Below are 21,730 nucleotides of genomic sequence, written 5' to 3'. Positions count from 1 at the left end.
AATTTCTCAATTAATTTTTTTTTTACCTCTTTGTCTGTAATGGAAGATCTCATCCTTTAGGACTGTAAAATAGAAAGAAAGAAAAAATGTAGAAAGCAACAGTTGTTTTGGGCAGGCTGTGTTTAAAAGAAAGGAGCATGCTTACTGTGCTTCCATTTGAAGCCCAGCTCCTGAGCCATTTTCTTTGAGCACAGGGCTATTCTGTTCATCAGTATGGAAGTCTATTAGGTGAGGCGAAATCGCACTGATGGACACTGAGCACCGGGAATCAGCTGCTCAATAAAGGCTCCTAATTGCTTAGCAACAGTGTTGCAGACCTCTCATTTGAGATCAAGAGTTTACTGGACTGAAGACTTCGCTTTGGAGAAATAGAGCTTGCGCCATTAGATAAGACAGGGGAAATGGGCTATATCTACGTCCTCAGCACCCCCCCCCCCACACACACACTCTCGCTCTCGCTCTCTCTCAGAACAGCCCTCCACCCCCGCTCCCCAGCATGATGATTGTGTTACCTTTCAACTGGCTGATGTATTCAGTTCACTAGATTATTCTCTGTCATCTCAGTTAATTGAATTCTGTCCATCACATTTGGATGATTTTGCATTTGCATAAAGGTTAGAGTGGTGAAGAGTGTCAAACTTCAATTTAGACAATGTCAGTCAAATAAATATACCACTGTATCTGCCCAGGCTGGGTATTTATGGATTCTGACAGGAATTCAAATATCACTGCCTGCATTCTCATGGATGGGAACACTCATATGCATGTAAATATAAATACGAAAATGACTGGGGGGGGGGGGGGGGGGGGTCTGTAAAATGCGGCTTGAGCTGGCATGTGTTATGGTTTGAAGGTGTGTGTGTGGATAGGGAGCTATGCCATTAGTCTAGTCATCTACTCCTATTGGCTTTCTGTAGCAGAATGAATGGGCTCTGTCATCCTGCATTATAGACTATACCACTCAAGTATTTTAAGCTTCCAAACCACAAAGAACCACGGGGAAACGCTGGGGCCATATTCTGGGGTCAAGACAAGCTACCTGAATCATTACCATGTTTTTCAGTGTGGTAGGCTCCGATTTAAAAAAAAAATTCCCTCTCCACGTCATGCTGTTAACCAGTATTTCCTTTAGTTAGTAGGAAAAAAAAGGACAAACCTATTGATGCGAGATACTGTGCTGTAAATGAGAGCGAAAACAAGAAACGTGTCAAGCAGCTTCACCGTCTGCAATGAAGATCTGATGCATTACTCAATATCACATTCATTTGTATGACTTTACTGGCAATTTTCATATTAGCCCGCTGTTGGAGCGATTCGGTTTCGATTTGGTGTGTGGTATCTGCAAGGCTACGAAACCGCAGGCACTGGCAGCAGAGCCAGAATAAGTATGTGTCAGTTAGTCAATAAAGAGGAGCCTGAGACGGAGGGACGATTAGAGCTCTTATCTCCTTTCATCGCTTTTGAATGCTGGCTGAATTGAAGGTCAATATCTTGTGCTTCTCCAGAGCTGAACAGGTGTCTAGAGAGCATGAATTCACTCTGTTATGGTGCATCGCTGTGCCTCTTGGAGTAGCCAGAGCTCGCTAAAAAAAGAAACGAGGAATGGCCAAAGAAAAAAAAAAAAAAACCTTTAACAAGCCGTTTCGCAAAATGGTAGCAAGTCTGTTTGCTCTGTGTCTCTGGCAGGCTCATCGTATGAGTTCCAGTCAATTGTGCGGGAAATGCAGCTTCTCTTCTGAGAGTTAAGATGATGTGTTCTCAGCTCTTTCAGTACGGGTAATTGAGAGAAAGAGACAAGTGAGAGACAGTAAGGTGGTATCGATGAAGCAGACTTGATCATCTGTGAGCTTGCTTAGAGCTAAAATGGTAAAGAATTTCCCAGCATTCGCTAAATTAAAACGCGCTAATGCAAAGGCTCCGGGCACAAAGGCGACGGCATTCCATTCTCAATGGACCATCTGTTTGGAGACATTTTCAAGGCTGTGCGTTATTGATTACATCGCCTTTTCTCGCGTAAACACACCATGACAACAGGCCAGGAAGGCCATGGAATCCAAGGCATATTCAGCTGCGGTTATTTTTGCACATTTCTATTCTATACTCAGCTATTAAAATGTGAGCGCAGACGTTTTCTGCTCTCGAGGGTCACAATGGATGGAATATGTGATGGACGAATGCAAATATTCCTGGTGTAGAGGACCTCTTTCGGACTGTTTGTGGAAGAGCTTAGAGGCCTGTTCAAATGGAAAAGCCACACAACCCACTGGATCAGCCCAGGGACTCTTGAGTGGTGCCACAAGAGTGTTTGTGTGTGGTGTTCGTGTGGAGTTTGGGTTTGGCTCGAGGGTCTTGTACCCCCTAAGTGTCCTCTCATCCAGAAGACGACACTCTTAGATGTTTCTGTGGATAGGTCTTTGCACAGAAGAATAACAGACAAACAACAAACAATAGATGCAGTCCTTTTAGTGAATATACTAATGTTTGAAAAAAAATTCTAATGAAAAAATATATATTTCTTGAAATAAATGTCCCTTCCCAACTAAAAAATTTTTTTTGTAAAAACATATATATATATATATATATATATATATATATATATATATATATATATATATATATATATATTAGTCTAAAGCACATAATCAAAAGTTTACAAAACAATCTTGCATAAATAAACATTCTTGCATTTAATATCAAAGTTACGTAAAACATTTTAGAAAAATGATTACCCTATAGAAGTAGGTTCTGATTGGTCCAGTGTCTTTCTGTTGATTTAATTTTTGAATGAGAATGAGTATCTTAAGGTAGTTTTGTGGTGTCTGCACTCAAATAAGACAGGAAGGCATATCTAACAATATCCAAGATAATGCATGTCACACTTATTCTGAGGTCTGACACTGCTCACAAAATTCTGGGTTAAAAGACGTAGGTCCAATTCAAAGGTTAAAGAAAAATACAGTCATTCAACAGATATATGAATGCTGGCAAAATCAAATGTTTTATCTTCAACAGCAACACAAAATTGGGTTGCTATAGCAGCCTGATTTAGTCTTTCTTTATCTCAACATGCAATACGAAACACGTATATCTTTTCGTTTCCTAACAAAGCTGTATTTTGTCTGGTCTTTGTTACAGGAGCTGCCTCTTTTTACCCCATATTCCAAATTTCAGTCATCTCAAAATGACCTTGATGAACAAGGTTAGTAGAAATCAATCAAATTTGTACTTATTTTATTTATTTAATTTCCCCCTTTTTGTCCTTTTCTTTAACTTCGACTCTCTTCAGTGATTTGTCAAGCTATGGTTAGTCACGTGTTTGTTGGCAATCAGAATGTTTTTTTTTTTTTTTTTTCAAGAAAACACAGCAATACAATGGGACTAAAAGAAGAAGTTGAGCCAACCGAGAAATTCAGCAGAAATTCACCCTTATACCTACAGTAGTATAATGCAGTGATGTTACTTGCATTCAGCTCCAAAACGTGCAGAAATTGTATTTTTGAGCGTTAGGGTTTCAAATAAAGGCTATTTAATGTTGCAAGTGACACAGATGCACCATTAAGTTAATTTTATTTTATAATTAAATGCTAATAATGAATACTACTTTGAAAATAATTGTCAAAGGAACAAAAACACGAAAAAAAAAGAATAGAATAGAATATATATATATATATATATATATATATATATATATATATATATATATATATATATATATATATATATATATATATATTTTTTTTTTTTTTTTACCAAATTGAAAAGTGTATCATAGATACAAGATGAAAACCTCTATGAATTTTGCAAGTATATATCTGTTTATTGTTTGCATATATAATGTAAGCAGATACAATTACAGAATGTTACCAGATTATTTAATTTAGAATGTTACCAGAACAATTAGATCTATTATACCTTGTTGTAGGGATTTAATTGAACTGTATTTGTATTTAATTTGCATATTTCAAAAGCAAATCAGAGATCTTATGAAAAAGGATAACAATTTTAAATTCATGTACAAATATTCAAATGGATCATTATTTAATGGTGGAGCTGATTTTTTTAGACCGTCGTAATTTGGGGGGGGGGGTTAGAAAGAGTAGTGTGTGTGTGTGTGTGTGTGTGTGTTTGTTTTCCTGTAAATATATATTTGTAATTTATTTAACTTAGAATTTGGAGTGGTGTTTTCAAAGCTATGTGCCACAATTACATTTTGAAACAGTTCATAATTTACAATTAACTACAATTAAATAAGTGAAAACCTGTAATTAAATGATACACAGTTAAGACATACAGTACTATACGAATAAATGAAATGCTGCATTCTGTTCAGTAAAGGCAAGATCTCAGCCTATACATGATCACACAAAAAAACACCGGCATCTGCTTTACGGCTTTATAGCCCACAACATATGTCCCTTCTTCGGTGACAAAGCTGCCAGCATCTCTCCCGCTGTTCCCTCTCCCTAGTCCAAACACACATCTTTAGATACCTGTCAGCATTTATTATGTTGTCCTCTGTCGCGCCGCAGATAAGGCCAGTTAAAGTTTAATGAAATTCAGCCTGGTTACGCAGGCCTGCCTTTCATAATTTGTCACAGCCTGTGTGCTGGAGACCCACTGCTCAGTAAACACGGCGCTTACATTACCAGCCATTAGGGTCTAAACGGTGTGGTCCTGTATGCAGTGCTAGCAACACAGCCAACCGCTGCTAGGGGCTGGCCATTACTCTGTTGCCCTGCATGTAAACGCTGCTCTCTGTAACAAACATTGTAGGCATGTGACTGAATATTATTTGGAAATGCTTTTTTCTACACACCTTTCTGTAATACTTCCTTCTGTCTGGTCAATCGCAGCATTCTCCAGATTATTGTATAATAATCACTGAACTGTGTAATTGACCCAGGCGTTGTCCCAGGCAAACATTTCTCTGCACGGTGAACTCAGTGGACTGTCTGTTTTCTCTTTTAATAAGAGGAATCAACATTTTATTTAAGTAGACATATCATAAAAAGCATAACATATTATAGTACAAGAAACATGATGACTCTATAAATTATTTATACATTACATAAGCAAAAACTATAAATTTACTTATATTAAATTTATTATATACTGTATGACTGTCTACTACTTGTGCTAAATGTTTTTTTTATGCTCAGTTTTTCCGACATTAAATATCTAAACATTGGACGAATGGACTTGTGCATAACACTGTGTCGTACACAGTTTGTGCAGGTAATGTGTGTTTGTGTACAATCAATAGCCATATTGATGATAAGGTCGAGCTCAAGTGAGAAAACTGAAAATGGATGCTGCTCAGATGGCCTCGGTGAGTGGTTATCTCCGGAGATTATTAAGCTCCAGGGAAAATGACTAGCTTGTCTTAGTAAAGGGCTGAGGTCAGGCCTGGTGTGTCCTCTCGGGCGCAGGGCTTCTTATCCCTGAGTAGCCTCTGTCAATATGACAGCTGGAGCTGTCAACTACTCTGTACTTCAGCTTCAGCAGTTGAAACACTTCAGCACAGCTGTATCTGCTGGGGAAAACTTATTTGCCTGATAACATTTGTGATTGCAAATCCCCTTGTTTTCCCGATTCAAAAAAAAGAAGAAGAAATATAATACATGCACAAACAAACAAATAAATAAGGTTTGATATGTTTGATATGTTTGTAGTGCTAAATAATTTGGCCACAAGATTGTGACTATATATTAAAATGGCAATTAAAAATAATAGTGATAATAATGATTATTATTATTTGGTAAAAAAAAAAAAAAAAAAATATATATATATATATATATATATATATATATATATATATATATATATATATATATATATATATATAGTAAATTTAAAAATATATATATTTTACAATGTTGTGTGTATGTGTGTGTGTGTGTGTGTGTGTGTGGAAATAAAATATTAATATAATTTACAATACAACAGTGAAATGACAACACCATAATCTATGGCTGTACTCCTTTCTTCATTTTCAAACATTAAAGTGTTGATTTTTTAGCACATTCTCTGTCACACACTTACTCAGCCAGAACATTTTATAATAGTAATTATTATTATCATTACTAAATAAAATTATAAACAGAACTAAAAAAATAACTAAATATTACAATATTATGTTGTATGTATCATACATATATAATATTTCTATTGTTATATTTCACTTAAAAAATTTAAGAAAAAGAATGTGATAATATTTACATTTAGTCATTTAGCAGACACTTTTATCAAAAGCGACTTACAAATGAGGACAATAGAAGCAATTTAAACTAACAAAAGAGTAATGATTTGTAAGTGCAAATTACAAGTCTTGGTTAGCCCAACGCAGTATATGTAGCAAAGTATTTTTTTATTTAGAATAAATAGATAGAAATAATAGAAAGCTATTATTTATTTATTTGTATATAAAAAAAGAAGGTAAATAGATCAAATAGAATTAAAATAAAACAGAAAGTTCAAGGCTTAGAGGGTCAAATATAGTTGGAACAGATCTTTATTGCAATATACGTGTTATTATGTATATACATTAAATAAGCATCAATTAGTGACTTTTTTCGTTTTTTTAATTGAACAAATCTAGTTCCAAAACGACAGGTCCTCTTGCCAGCATGACCCAGCTAAAAAATATGGAAGCAACGCAATAACAAACACTTATTACCATGGGACAAGCATCTTTTCTTTCACACATGCACAGCCAGATATAATAAATAAGTATAATAATAATATAATAAAAGCTAAAACCCTCATGCCACAAGAATAAATAAACAGCATTAAGGAGTTTCTCCCCATCCGTACAAATACAGACTCACTCGAAGCTTTGAGAGAAAATTGTCTTTCTTTCTCACACTTGCTGTAACGCGGGGGACAGGAGCCACACACATACACTCACACACCCAAAAGCGAGCTGCACGGCAGGCTGTAATCAGTGGCTCTATGACAGTGGGGGGAGGCAGGCTGGTGGGGGAGACAGAGGGACAGGAGTGATAACAGATTGAGCGACTCTGATAAACTCTCCTTTAATGGCTCTGCCTGTCCCCCCTCGCCTCTTTTTTTCTCCAGCACCTATTTAGTGGAGTCTTTCACTGCTGCAGGGATTAGGCTGCTGGATAAGGGCAAGTAAACATGGGCTGCTTCTCTGAGCAAGCAATGGAGAGACAGAGACGGGGAGAGATAGAGAGAGGGGAAGAAAGGGAAGGGAGGAGAGGGAGAGGGAGGGAAAGTGAGAATGCTAGAAAGAACGAGAGTTTGGTGAGAGGGAAAGAAGCAGAGCAGGAGAGGAGGAAGAGGATTTTCTAGTGGATGAAATCAGTCATGGCAAAGGAGAGTGCGACTAGGAGGAAACTGGAGTTTGGAATTTTCACCTAACTAATGTTTTCCACAGAAATCAGTTATATGTTAATTGTTATTCTTGTTATTTTAATTTTTTCATTTGTTTGGTGTATTGTGGAGCTGTTCGTAGGTGTTGCCGTATCTCTGTTGGGGATATAGTTAATGCGATTCCCAGTGGTGTCAGAAAGGAACCTAATTCTGTGTGTTTAGCACTGGGGCACGACACACAAACCCAAACACACACAAATTCGCATGCAGACAGCAATGCAAACATGGATTACTGTGATGTCTTAATCGTGGTGTGGCAGGCAGGCAGACAGACAGGTCGCGTCATCTCCGCTGAGTTCCTAGAAAAGCATTTCAAGTACAGGACACACTGACGAGGGGGAGATGAAGACAGCAAACTGATGGCAACTGCTTGCATAATTTTGTAATTAAACACAACACTATTACCCTTAATGCATTTTATAGTCACAATAGTAACCAAACAAAAAACAAACTTTAATTGTTGATTATGGAATAAATTGCAATGTTATTAGTTACGTTATTAAAAGAATTAAGCAGATTCTTTATGGCTGGACTATAAACGGCTTTGAACCGGGCTAATCATGATATCTATTAGCTAAGCTTTTAATCAGCCACCTGCCTAATTGCATAATCAAATCAGCAACCTCTCTGAAAGAAGATGGTGTGTGGCTAGCAGTCTGGTGCTCTTTCTAAATCTTTGCTTTCCGAAGGTGAATGTAAACCAACAATGCATAATCTGAGAGCCGTCAAGCAAGCCACATGCTTGTCTGCAAATCACAAATACGCATGCATTCATCCATACATGTGTTTACGTCAGCAACTGTATCTTTAGGGCAATGTGGTAATGGCATGTTGTTGACATGATTTATTGGTCTTTGTCTTCTGTTAGGCTACTAATATCTGATATTAAAATACACACTTTTTTATTCTCAAATAAATACATACATAAATTCTGCTTAAACTTAAAGATTTAATAACTGTTTCTATTTTTCAGTTTTATTTTTAATGTCCGAGCAGGTACATCTGGTTTGTAGTTGTACTATTTACTGCGGTTACGGTTACTGTTTACCTGTAGCAACTAATACATTACAAGTTGCACATTGTCCTAATTAATGCTAAAGCTATGCAGAATAAGACCACATTTATTTTGCAGTCCTTATAACCATAGTAGTACAGTCCACCAGTACAGTGAAATATATCAAGTGTATATAAAATATACATACATTATACAGTACATATAAACATACAGAGAAAGACTTAAAAATGACTAGAAGAAAGATTTTAGGACTAGGAATGCACTCGATGATTTTGTATACTGATGACTGTAGTGTGCTTCCAATACTATATTCAGGATTTGTCTCTCTGTGAACACAGCGCGGCATCAAGCTGCAATCAGCCCTCTTCAGCTGAGTCTGATTGTGGTCAGCTGCCATGAGTAGGCCTTAAACAAACACCTTGTGTGCTGTCATTATTGGCCTGTGCATTTCAGCACGAGGCTGGGCCACCACAGCCAAGTGTTTCAATTCCTGAAGAGCTTCCAGAAGAAATTAGTATGTAATGACCGCACTCTGCAAGAAGAAAGGCCCATTATGGCTCTCGCTGACTGTACTTGGCTTTCATTTGCAAGCTAAATGGATGCGCGCGAAGGTGAGAGTTCACTAGCCATTCAAGTATTTGGCTTTAACAGGCTCCAGTACTCTTGCTTTAATTCAAGCAGAAGGAGAAGTATGAATAATCGTTCTAGATAAGACTCATCAAAACACGGTTCCAGCGCATGCCTGCTTTTTTTTTTTTAACTGCCAGCCTCTTTCTCGTCCCCCTCCTCCGCATCCAAAGGACAGTGAAGCCCGGTGACAAAATGCACTTCACATTGTGTCTTTTCATTTGTGATTTGCTTGCTGTTTGCCGATGTTAACAGAACCCAGAATGATTTTGATGGACTGAATATTGAAGTTTAGCTGTAGTTGTGCAGAGATTTTGGTAGAAAACGTAATAGGCCCTATAAATGTAATTCAGCTAAAATAGTAAGCAATCGTCACCTGATGCTAATACATGAAAGTGGCGTCCCCCCTCCTCCATCAGACAGCCCACACTCCCTGTAGCATATATAGCCCTCCTAAATGATGTGTGTGTGGCCAATTTGTAGAGAATGACTGTGTAAGAGATGTCTCTTTGTTAGCCCATAATAGCCAAGGACGGAATGTTTTATTTAGATACATGAGGGTGCACAGCCAAAAGCGCTAATTCGTGGCCCCGAGGGTGTTCATTTCATGTAATGTATGCACAGGCTAATTTATAACACTGTGACTAATTTCCATTTCTTGTGCTTGGAGTTGCCTTGCTAATTACGGGATTTTTTTTCTTTGGTCATTTTTTCTAGACTCTTCTTTCATAATTACAGCTCAGCATTCAGGGAAGGAACTGTTGCAAATGAGATGGGCCTTGCTGTGTTGGGTGACTGATGCACTCCTGTGTCCAGGTGAGCCCAAATCCCTGACAAGAGCCACCGTTTCACCCCCATCTGCTCTAGTCGCCGCTCTTGCCGCACTTCTTTGATGTGAGCCATCTTCGCTTGTGCGACTATACCTTATCCTGTTTCCCAATGATCAGATAGAACCGCCTGTAATTAGCTGGGCGACTTTAATTAGGAAAAAGTTAACTGTTACATGAAAGCTGCCACATCTGTGATCCTACTGCTGCCTTGGCGTCAGGCTCCCAGGGGGTCCCATCAAAGGGCTCCCTCCCGCTGCGCAGCCCCACTCTAGCATGCTCTCCTCTGCCAAATCAGGCCTGCAGATGCCAAGTGACAGAGCCGAGCGGAGATGTAGACATGAGTTAACTGTGCAAAACAAAAACAGAAAAGAAAAAAAATAGAAGGACGGAACGCATCACTTCGGTCTTTCTTGTCTCTCGTTAGGCGAGGAACACGAGGCTGACACAAAAGGATCTGAGGCCAAACAATGTCACTTAACAAGACATCACTGGCTCATCATTAGCAATTTACCAGGGCATAATTTGTTCCTCCCCACACATAATAGGTATCTTGGGATCTTGTGAACGGCCTTCTGCTTGTTTCGCTGTTTATTTTTCTTGGCCCGAGCCTCAGAAGCAAACTTGCCACCTATGGCGATGAGCAGGACGTTGCTTTTGTGATTTCGTTTCACAGTTCCAGTAAGTAAGACCTCCTTTAATTAACTCCCAGGCTCATCCTCTTTCATTTAGGTATCTATTTATCTGTTTTACTTGAGACAATAAGCGACCGTCAGGCATGTCACTTTAAAAGTGCAAAATGCTCGCAGAAGGAAGATTAAAAGCACTGAAAACACTATGATGGATGGCATTTTTATTTTTGGAACCTATTACCCCTTGGGTGGAATTACAGAGGCTGGGAGATGCTGCATGACCCTTTTCTTTTGCTTTCCATCCCTCTGCCCTCGTCTCCCTGTCTCCCAGCCATATTCAAGAACAGCTGCATTCTGCTATAGTCGTGGCAAATATGCTTAAATGGCTTGACGTGTATCACTGCCATTAATCAGAAAGAGAAAGGCTTTTAATGTCATTGTGCTTGCATCCTGTGTTCCCCACAGATGGTACAGACAGAGCTCTAGAAACCAGCTCGCGCTCTGTCTGCCTGTCCCATCGCTTCCTATTCTGTGGGCCTTTTGTCATCAACAGACATTGAGCTGCCATTTATATTCAACGGACACGTGCGCTGGGGAAAAAGCCATGCCAGCTCATAACAACAATAAGATGATGTGAAGACTCAGATACATCACACGTCTTGACAAGTGCGCTTCAGATGTCAATCACTCGGAGAGGAGCTCAGGGTTTTACTCCTTACTTGCTATTAGCAGTACTTAGCATGCTAATTAAGACTTGCGTACAATCTAAGATACCACCCCATGTATTTTTGTTTTCAGCGGGGAATGTTTAAGCCTTCGGTTTTTGTCATCCAGGGCCGCAAAATCCAAAAGTTGTCTTCAAAAATGCAACTGTAGTGGTACTACATTATGTCAGCAATCCAGTCAATTTCAGACCAATTGAAATTTCCTACCCGTCTTCCTCTCATCCGAACTCAAACCTGCATTAATTTGTCAAGCTTAACAACGGTAGCATAAATTGCTAAGTCCTTCATTGTTGAGTGTGTTAAATGTACAGACATGCACCGTGTAGCACTGACATAGCGCCTCTCTGCTGGCACAGTGAATGAGGAGATTGTGAAATCGATTTCCACATTGTATTTCACACCCTTTCATCAGGCATGGTTCCGCTGCCTGGAAAGCTCACAATTTCAAAAGCACTTAACATACTCTAGCCCTTTTGTTCAAGCGGCACACTACTTCTGTTGAAACATCAGTGCGAATAAAACCAAATATCAGCGTGGATGTGACTTGTACTGAAGAACAACCAAATTAGTCCTAGTTAATGTATCTTCATTACTGTTTTCCTTCACCGGCACCAAAAGAATCTGACGCGGTAATGATTGCGCGGCATTAAAGTGACAGCTTCTTCTGTCGCTTTGAATGTGAGACGCAAAAGCAGATTATTACAGAGATTTCTTACATTCCCTGCTGTGAACACCAGAATGACACTTAAAACATAATGATGTTTATAACCACGCTCATTAGCACGGCTGTGTCTCTTCCGCAGAAATAATACTCCTCTTCATTGGAGCCAAACAGATTTAAAATTGCAGCAGAAGAGAAGCAGGCAGTTATTTTGAGAAAAAAAATATTGAACACAGAGAACGGGCTGTCTGTTTGGTCCTGATTAGAATGCATACTTTAGGAAATACCACGCACAGTTAGAGAGGGGAATGCTGCGTTTCAGTTTTCACTTTGTGGTAAGTGTGAATGTATCTTCATCATGTTTCCATTTTTAATACAGCTTTGAATGACACTGACACCTTTAAAACAATGGCGTTCGCTTATTTTTATGTCGGGATGGGACTGCAGAAACAGGAAAGGAAGACATACAGTACCTGCAGGCCATAGTTAATATGTATTTTTCTATTACAACTGCACCTCTACATAAATACAGAGCATAAATCTTTTACAGTGACTCACCAGTATAAGCAGGGACAGGACAGAAAGTGCATGCATAATAATGAAAATAATACATTTTAATTTAATACTTTATGCCATGCGCTGTTGTCTTATGATAAGAAACTAAAACACTGCTTGTAATAGTCCTTGCATGACCTGGAAACATTCCTGAGAGAACAAACTCGTCTTGTTCTCTCAAAGGGGCCGGTGTTAAAATGTGGACAGTGATTAATAGCAGAGACATTGCTGTAGTACTGTTTGTGCAAAAACAATACCGCTAAGTTCATCTCTTTGAAGTGTGAACCTTCTTAAAAAATAAAAAATACAAAAAGGAAGACAAATTTGTGGTAGAAATCCACTTCTCTTCAAAGTGCATGGTCACAACAGTTATTTGCTGCACTTTGTGGCAGGGTGTACAGTAGACATATGGCAGTACCTAAATGATTCTTTGTCAACACAGACATAAGAAAGTACTGATTGTGCTGTCAGTGTTAATCCGACAGCAGAGGGAAGCAGTCATTTATCTAATGACAGTTTTCCGTGTGAATGATCAATGCCTAATGAAGAGAGGGGAAATGATGGCACTGCAAAGTACTGCTCCTTTATCAGTAACAAAACCTTTTTCAGTGGGACTTGTTCTTGCTTTGCCCGTAATACTGTCAGATAGAAGTATTAAAGAATAAACAATAGCTTTTGTCATGTCATTCCCCTACAGTCACGTTGTGGTTCATTTAATACAGCATGATAGGGACCGTTTTGGTTTTTTAATGGTTTAAGGTAATGGATTGGTTAAACTGAGGACATCTGTTTTGTTTCAGTTTCAGACACTTAGAGGCGTCATTCACACGGTGCTTTGGAGTTTATCCTTTTTCCCCATCTCTCTTTTAATGATTAATCTGTGCAAAATGACAGAGACATTTTTAAACAGCTTAAATTGTTAAAGAGCCACAGAACATTAAGTGGTTCAAATACAGCTGTTAATAGAGAGCCAGACAGTGAATAGACAGACACCTCTTTCAGCACTCTCCAGAACATTTAGTTTAACTCTCAGTGTACTTCTATGTGTGTCTCTTAGGTCAGTTTATCTCTGCTCGGCTCTCTTGAAAGGACTGAATAATACAGGAGAGAGAGGGCACTGGCACATACCTAGAGTGACCTCTGTTTGCTTCATATCTCCAAGAGCTGGAACTAGTTCTTTTCTTCAGACTGGGCATAATGGAAGAATTTGTCGTGGCTTTGTTGCTTTAGGGCTGCAGCTGATGTCACTGTAAATTGGATGTGCTCATAAATAGATTGCTACAAAGGGAGCATTTGAAGACTGGTGACCATGTGAGGTTTGAGTAAGGTGCCACCTACACAAGCGCATATAGATTTGCTCTACCTGACTGCTGCAATTCACCTATTAGTGAGCAGGCTTTTCAGTGCTTTAGACTGACTGAATGCAGTATTGTTAAAATAAGTATATGTACTGGACATTGGATCAGTAATGTTACACAGAATACAACTTTGATTTATCAATGCCACTGCAGCATTCTAAAGCTGAAAAATGTACTGGCATGTGGTGAAAACCATGTCATCGTCATCAAAAACCGTTATCATGATTTTATAGAGATCAGCGAAAATAATCGCTGGCTGTATCTAAATGCTTGCATTTCACAGTCGATCGAAGTGATGAAACTTGTCTACCTCAATCCGGTCTTTTGAAATCATGAATAGAGAATCAAATTGAAATAGGACTCATATCGGAATCTGTCTTAACTAAGTCTAGGGATTCATGCATTTTGACAGGGCATTTCAATTGCACTGTCTGAAAGAGATGTTGAAGCACAAGAAAAGGCAGGAAACTTTGACAAATATCATTCTTAACATTCAAATGGCCTCTATTGTCATTACGGACGGTGAGATTAAGTTCACCTCATCAGACATGAGTATGACAGGTGACTCAATAGGTTGATGCCAAGCCGCGAGCAGAGGAGATTAGCAGGGCACTGATATCATTATTTGCAGCTATCGGGGATTCAGCAGGGAGGCAATTGTAATTTCTAGGCTTATTAGTCCACACTCTGTGCAGGAGAAAAGCCTGGTGATAAAGCTTGCCGCTGACAGCCCAGCATTTCGCCACCAAGTGCTGTCACCGTGACACTTACCAAATGCCAGCAAGCTAGCAGCCTTGTAATCCTGCCTAATAGAGGTTAAAACAGACCACTGAGAGGTGCTCATTGATGATCATAACAAATGGCACTATTTGAATTTGGATCTTGCAAACAGTTCACGGACCAGGGAGCAGGTTTGGTTGAAGACTTGCGTCACAAACACACAAATCCTTCCTGTTGAAAAGCAATTGTCAATCATAACATAACATTTCTGTTTACCACACAATTTGTTTCTGTCTTAAACTTGTATTCTTTGAAGAAGTCTCTTGCAAAAGCAGCTTCCTATGCTATCCTGTTCTGACATCTGTCTCTCAAACAGTGTCTTGTGCCCACAGTGGCCCTGAGGGGCTTCTGTCGGTGCGGTTCTAAGCCTACAGCTCTTTGGCAAGTCTAATTAATATTCCTCTCTGCTTCTTCGTTAAGCTCATTAATGTTTGTGCATGTCCGTTACTTGCATGCAATGTAAACAAGCCTGGAATTGAAGGCCCTTTTGGAGACCGCGACAGTCACCACCTCCGTGAAACAACTTCAGAGTGATGAGACTTAGATGAACGATGAGAGAGGAAGAGGCACCTGAAGCTTCCTTTGGCCAGATTTGCACATCTAAATGCAGGCATGAATGAAAATGTTGTCCTGGAGGAACGGAGATGTGTGACAGTATTTGGCTGTCAGTGCCCCTCATTACTCTTCATTTGTAGATCAAACAATAGCTTAGCGTCTCACCGTCTCTGACAGCTTAATCTGGTTCTATACCGGGATATAAGGAAAAGCAGCAATGGTATTTGTATGTTTTGGAGGCATTTCTCAATTATTTTTACATTCAGGTTGTACGATAACCATCACATATCGGGGCATGTGGTTGTCGTTTTATCAGTGATGGAAACAATTCCACGGCAGAGGGTGGAACAAAAATGACATTCACCGAGATCCCCTGAGAGCTGTGGGTTTGATTTCGTCTTCAGGTACTGACATTTCAGAGTAATACCCTATGCAGTCCGGCAAGACGGAAGTGCTCCATACAGCCTTAGAGGACAGAATGTGGACACTGTAACAACAGAAGTAATCTCATAGAAATTAGAAATGTCGCCTTTTAAAAGGCCTTTCATATTGCCTCTATTTTGAATTGTACGGAAGACCCGACTAGCACCCATGAAAGGTTAATTATACTTCACAGTCCAGAAAACCGTGTTAGGGTTTCTTTATTTCCCTCGTACTGGATATTGCTCTATTTGTTCATGCTGGATTCCATCTTCCTGGTCATTGTTTTTGGAATACTTTTTCTGCATGCTTATGCATAAAGAGTCTGATGCGTTTGACCGTAACTTAGAGCAAATAACGGACTGGAGAGATAGGGACAGAGCGAGAGACAGGATGTGTTTCGGTGTGGGCGTATTGGCTGAAATCTACCTTGGTTTACCTCGACTGCTGCAATTATCATTAAGCCCCCTATATAAGCGTTCCTCTCAGACAGGGCTGAAAGCGCTGCGAAACCCACATATAATATTAGATTAAATGGGCCCCCCCAAAAAATCAATACACAATGCAAATGAAAAGCAGCACAAGTAGCCACTCAGTATGCATATTTTCTGTCAAGTACACTCTCTGACCTGCTGCAGTGCACTTGCCAGCAAACTCGGCACTGTGGAAAATAACAGCTGATGTATTGTAACACCGTTCCTACTTGCTCCCTTCCCGCTATATCTATGGTACAATAAACCAGCTATGAGCAACCAATGTATTGAACAGATGCTGGCACAGATTCATTTACTGATTGCATGTAGAGATAATGTTTGCTTCCTTCCGCTGCAAACATAGCTGTAATGAACAGCTTTAAGCATTGGGGACTTGTTTTGTGTCAGGGATGTACAAGGATACAACGGTGCAAAAGGAGGCAATTATGTGTGGGGCATGTGTTGGGTGAGCCCACGCCTCTCTCCTCCGCTTTGTGTCCATTGTGTGTGGAATTACCACTGGACGTAAAAACGAGGGGAAGAACACTCAGAGTGGAGCACGATACAGAGCGACTACAGTGCAAACAGATAAGTGCTCATCATGTAAGTCCAACCAGCAGGTCAGAGTCAATATTACCTGTGAGTTTTCAAGATTCTCAGCAGGGCTCTGAACCGGTTCAAGGAATGAAAATGAAAACCAGAAGTGAACCAAATTTAGACAGGAACAGAAATTTAATAAAATGTTATAGTTCTGACCGGAATCGAAAATTTTAAATGGCCATTAACCTGTTCATAATGTTATTTTAACGTTCCATTTAATATTTGAAATTTGCTGTCAACCAATCAGGAATTCAAGTAGTAAATTATGGTTAGCAAATGTGACGCATCCAGTGAGTGAAATGCCCTGCAATGCACCAGCATAGTGTTTACCGAGAATAGTGTAAGATGGATTCAACAGATCACATGCACCTGTAAGCGCTTCTGTAAATGGAGAAAACAGAACAGAAAGAAATGCTTACAAAAAAGGAATATATTTCTTAAATCATTGTAAGATTAACAAAACAAAAGAAAATGTACGTGATCAAAAGTTCTTGAAAAGGAAATCTAGATTGCAGACAGTGGTTTTCTTTATTTTACAAAAGCTTTGTTTATTTTACAGTTTAATTTGCAAGAGTTTTGAAGGTTGTCTTGCTTGTATGACCATATCGCACCGCCCCCTCACTCACACAATCCACATAACATAACATATTTTTGTGATAGAAATAAATGAAAATAAGAAATTAACGTAAGAAATAAAAGAAATTTATAAAAAGTTCAGTTGTACAATCTGTTGCGTTCAGCATGACTACTGCCTTACTGTGCTGATATAGCCAATGTGTAGGATGATGTTTTACATTGATGCGAGTGAAGTACACAGCCTAGCCTATAATAAATAATATTTTAGCACCCAGATAAATCGCGAATATGTACATATTTGGAATTGTGAGGATTTTGAGGAATTTGTTGTGGAGAGAAACTAATAACTGTTTATAATGTTTGTAAACATTTTGCTTTACCGGTATTTTAGCCTACATAATTGCTGAATGTAATAATAAAAAGCTAAATGAGCCTAGCCTACGCAACTTATTTTTATTTCAAAATGAAATGTTATAAGCTACAAGTAGCATTTTTTTTTTACAATGCAGTAAACATGTTTTTTTTTTGAGTAAAGAAAATGCTGTACTTTATAATTATTATAAGCTTATTACAAGCTAATTCTTTTTTTTTTATAAATACCATTATTAACCGGTATTTCTTCTTCTCAAACCGGTTTCGGAATGGTAATAATACATAGAAATGCAGGAACAGAAACATGAGAATATCGATTCTGCTTTGAGTGAACTGATTGAATTATTTATTTTTTTACATTTTTTTTTTGTAAAAGTCCTGATTCTCAGTTTGCATCCCAACTAGTTGGCACTTTATTAAGCAAGGTTTTCATCAGGCTGAAGTGTTGGCTCAAAAAAATTACCTGACTCTTGTCATTTGCATTTTCCATTTCAGTTACTCTAGGAGATCATGTTTATTTATGGGTTGTTTGTTTGCCATGTATTTTTATAGAGTGGCTAGCATTAAAAAAAATAGAAAGATCTATATTGATATCACATTTGTAACAATATAAAAAAAATAGTTTTAAATGGTGTGAAAGGAAGTAACAGAATATTTTTCTGTAAAGAACAATTTTATAAAGGCTTTCTATTTCTGGATTGTTTAGATGTAGGTGAGTTTGTCTCATCTATCATTTCCATTTGTTACTTTATTTTGTATCTTCCATGGTTTTCTTTTGCTCCTGGTTCTTGTCGCACACCTCAGCAGAGAGCATTTGAATGTATTGTCAGTTATGGTGTGAACTCATTATTGAAAAGGTCAGGTGTATACATAAATGTATAACATTGTGTTTAGTATCCCAGACTCCTACTGGAAGCCTCTGGGGAAACACAAAGCAGACTTAAACACACAGCAGCCTTAAAAGAGCTGTCAATCATCCAAACTCTCCATCCCAAACCACTTTTATAATTGGAAGGAATAGTGTTGACAAAACTTGGGGTAAAAGGATCATTGACTGTGATTCATTGCATGATGATAACGCCAGTATAACGGGCATAGGTCCTGATGTTCGTGGAATGTGGAAAACGTTTGGTGGACACCCAAAATTAAGAGGTGATTTGGGGTTGGCTAAGTCATCTCCTAAATATTTTTTGGCGTGCCTCTCAATGAATAGGTTTAAGTGAGAAATGCAAAGAATGTATTGCTGAACTGTGCGTTTACAGTCTTCATAAGATCAATTGAATGGAGAACTATGAGTATCATGCATGCAGTTCACCCTTGTGGAAGTGTGTTAACCCAGTGGTCCCAGCATAGAGCTGCTTTTCTTCTGCTTTGGCATTGTCCATTCACACCCCCTTGGCTCTTAAAGAGTCATATCCTGCCCTGTTTGGCTAAAGAAGACTTTCTGTCTGTATGGACCCTGTAACCCCCCCCTCCTTGTCCATCACAATGGGAGACTTTAAGCTTCGACACTGGTGATGGTGAACAGGATGGACCACCAGCACACTTGGCCACCGCATGTCCCATAATCGGAGAGCAAAACAAAAGCACATTGAGGCCTCCCAGCCTCTCCGTTCTTTTGTGAGACAACCCTAAGGTACTAACACTCACAAGGCACCACACAACCACTTCCTGTGCCTCGACCGGCAAGAAATTTATCACCCGATCCATCAATAACACATCCGTTAGAGCTGGAGATGGATGTCTAATGAGATGACTTTTTAGATGCTTGGTTAATTAGTGGTCCTTTTTTTTTGAGTGCGTTTTTTATACAATGGGTCCTGTTATTGCCAGTTTTTTTTTTGTCCCCCTGTCTGCTACTCTAATATATGAGACTTGGTGGGGGAGCTTCACTGTCCCACTGGCAGATATCAGGAGCGCTCTGTCTTCACCCAGCCTGCTGCAGCTTCACCCTTTGTTGGGCAGCTCTAATAGGATTAAAATGGGTTTCCAGGTCTATCAGGGAAAGCTCCTCACCAGCCGTAAATGGATGCATCTCTTGGGGGACGTGTCATTGTTGTGTATCCTCCAGCCATAATGTTTACGGTAAACTCTTGGTGTCCTGGTGTGGAGGGGCAAAGAGAAGGCATTGCCTGAGGTCAAGCCAAGGGAAAATCCCAGGATTATGGTAACACTCATTACAATGCACACAAAAGCAGTGGGACCAGAGAAAGCACAAATAGGGCGCTTAAGTCAAACAGCGTGGGCCAAAGGATTCTCTCCTCAACCCTGACATTGATTAGGTTTGGCTCAACTAGAACCTGTCTCCACAGTGTGTAAGGTGCATTATGCAAGTTTATCACTAAATATGCAAATTCATTATTAAGTCATACTTCCTCACTATTTACTAAAACTTTTGCTAACATAAACTTCTAATTTGTTTCCTATTAATATTTGGTAAGGTAGCTGTTAAGTTTAGATATGGGGTAGGATTAAAGGATCTAAAATATGTTTGTGCAGAATGAGGAGTGCAGAATATGCTTTAAAAGTAGTAATAAACATCCAATATGGTAGCAATACGTAATGAAGTCACAAAATTTGGGCAGTTATATGAGTGCATATCTGTTCGAGGTGAAGTTTGGAGGGTGGGGGATGGGGGGGGGCAATTTTGAGGACATTTATGTCTTCACTTAGGCTGTCCAAATAAAACAAATCAGTTTTTGTTAAAGTACTGGTTTTGTTGATCTGTATTTTAGTGGCCAAAAGTTATATTCACACCAACCTGCCATTGAGACAACAATGAGAACAATTTGCATACAGATGAGACTGTACAGAATATGCGTATTTCATTGCTATCCCAACAGTAACTGAATTTGGCAAATGCCCAATGTCAGAGAAACCTAGCAGGCCACTACATTCTGACCCGCAAAGCTGTAAATGTACTGGGGCTGGCACAGAGTGATGTTGTGTTGGTTTCAATGGGTCTCTTGAGACTACCTCCTGTGGAAAATGTGACTTCTCATGTTGCATATGAATATGATAACAGCATTTCAAAATAAAGGATGTTTTTTGTTCTTCGAAATTAGGAAAGTTGTTATGCATTAGGAAGTACTATTAAGACAAGTTCCACCTTACAAATGCATGGCTGTATTAAATCTTTCAGTCTGCACTCCAGCTATTGAAAACTGTTGTAGATAAACAAATATGTACTGTCAGTGTCGATAAGCTTTCTTCAGATTACGAATTGTTACCACTTACCAACATATTCTCATAAAGATGCATTATTCTAGCAACTTTTATCCTGTACATTAGTGTTGGGCGGTATGGTCATTTTTCAAATCGCCATATTATCAGCCAATGAGATCGACAATTCACGATATTATCGTGCATGGGTGGAGCAAGAGAGAGACTCTTTGGTGTTTTAAACCGCGCAGGTGCACGAGAGAGCGCCTATGAATTCACCAAAAAAATATATTTTCAAACATACTGATAAACTAAGGTTAAATATAAAAATACTGTATTTAAAACAGCTATTTCATATATAGACATACGCAGCTGTCATATCATGCGTCCTGTGACAAATCTGCCGCATCTGTGCACAGGAGTTATCAGTTTAAATATTCAGCAAAATCAGTCAACAGTGAAAATCAATAAAAGATTTTGTTTAAAGTCCAGCATTCTAACACTAATATTGGACATAAACAAACATGTTAAATATAAAGTATTGAAAACAAGTAAGTTCATATGTTTGTGTGAAAGATCCGTCATGAGCCTGAGCAGATCACAACAAAACAAATGAGTACATAGCCACAAAACAGGGAGAAAAGTGGTCTTCAATTGTGATAGGTTTATTAATTCTTGCTTACGCAAGATAAAAAGTGATCTAACCTCATTAGAGAGGAAAAAGACCAAAAATGGTATTCCCATGTAGATTACATCACAGGAGATTCACAAACAACATAACTGGGTATGATCCTCTCAAACTGACGGAGGACAACATTCCACACCACCTTTACCAGGATACAAAAGTTTTTGTTAATGAAAAAGGATTCTATTAGACAAAAATCACACTGATCAAGACATCACATTTTCCTATGTCCCTTCTTATACATCAAAGTTGGAATAGTCTCATTTCGTTTAGAATTCACATAAAACAGAACAACTTCCTGTTTGAATCTCT

The 21,730-nt window shown here is 38.8% G+C and overlaps 1 long non-coding RNA gene across 2 annotated transcripts in view; it reads left to right on the top strand.

The window, feature by feature from the left end:
* The window catches only part of LOC113116987 (uncharacterized), a 78,167-nt gene extending 66,912 nt beyond the window's left edge, over positions 1-11,255 (top strand). The window contains exons 4-5 of one of the 2 annotated variants that reach the window (XR_003294111.1): positions 3,136-3,199; positions 9,755-11,255. This is a non-coding gene — a long non-coding RNA (uncharacterized LOC113116987). Of the gene's footprint in view, positions 1-3,135; positions 3,200-3,356; positions 3,534-9,754 lie in introns of those variants that run through there. The other variant, XR_003294110.1, reaches the window with a different exon arrangement.
* Positions 11,256-21,730: the final 10,475 nt, after the last annotated feature.

This window comes from Carassius auratus, chromosome 17 (genome assembly GCF_003368295.1).
Source record: "Carassius auratus strain Wakin chromosome 17, ASM336829v1, whole genome shotgun sequence".
Classification (NCBI taxonomy): Eukaryota; Metazoa; Chordata; class Actinopteri; order Cypriniformes; family Cyprinidae; genus Carassius; species Carassius auratus.
This window is presented reverse-complemented; position numbering and strand designations above follow the sequence as displayed.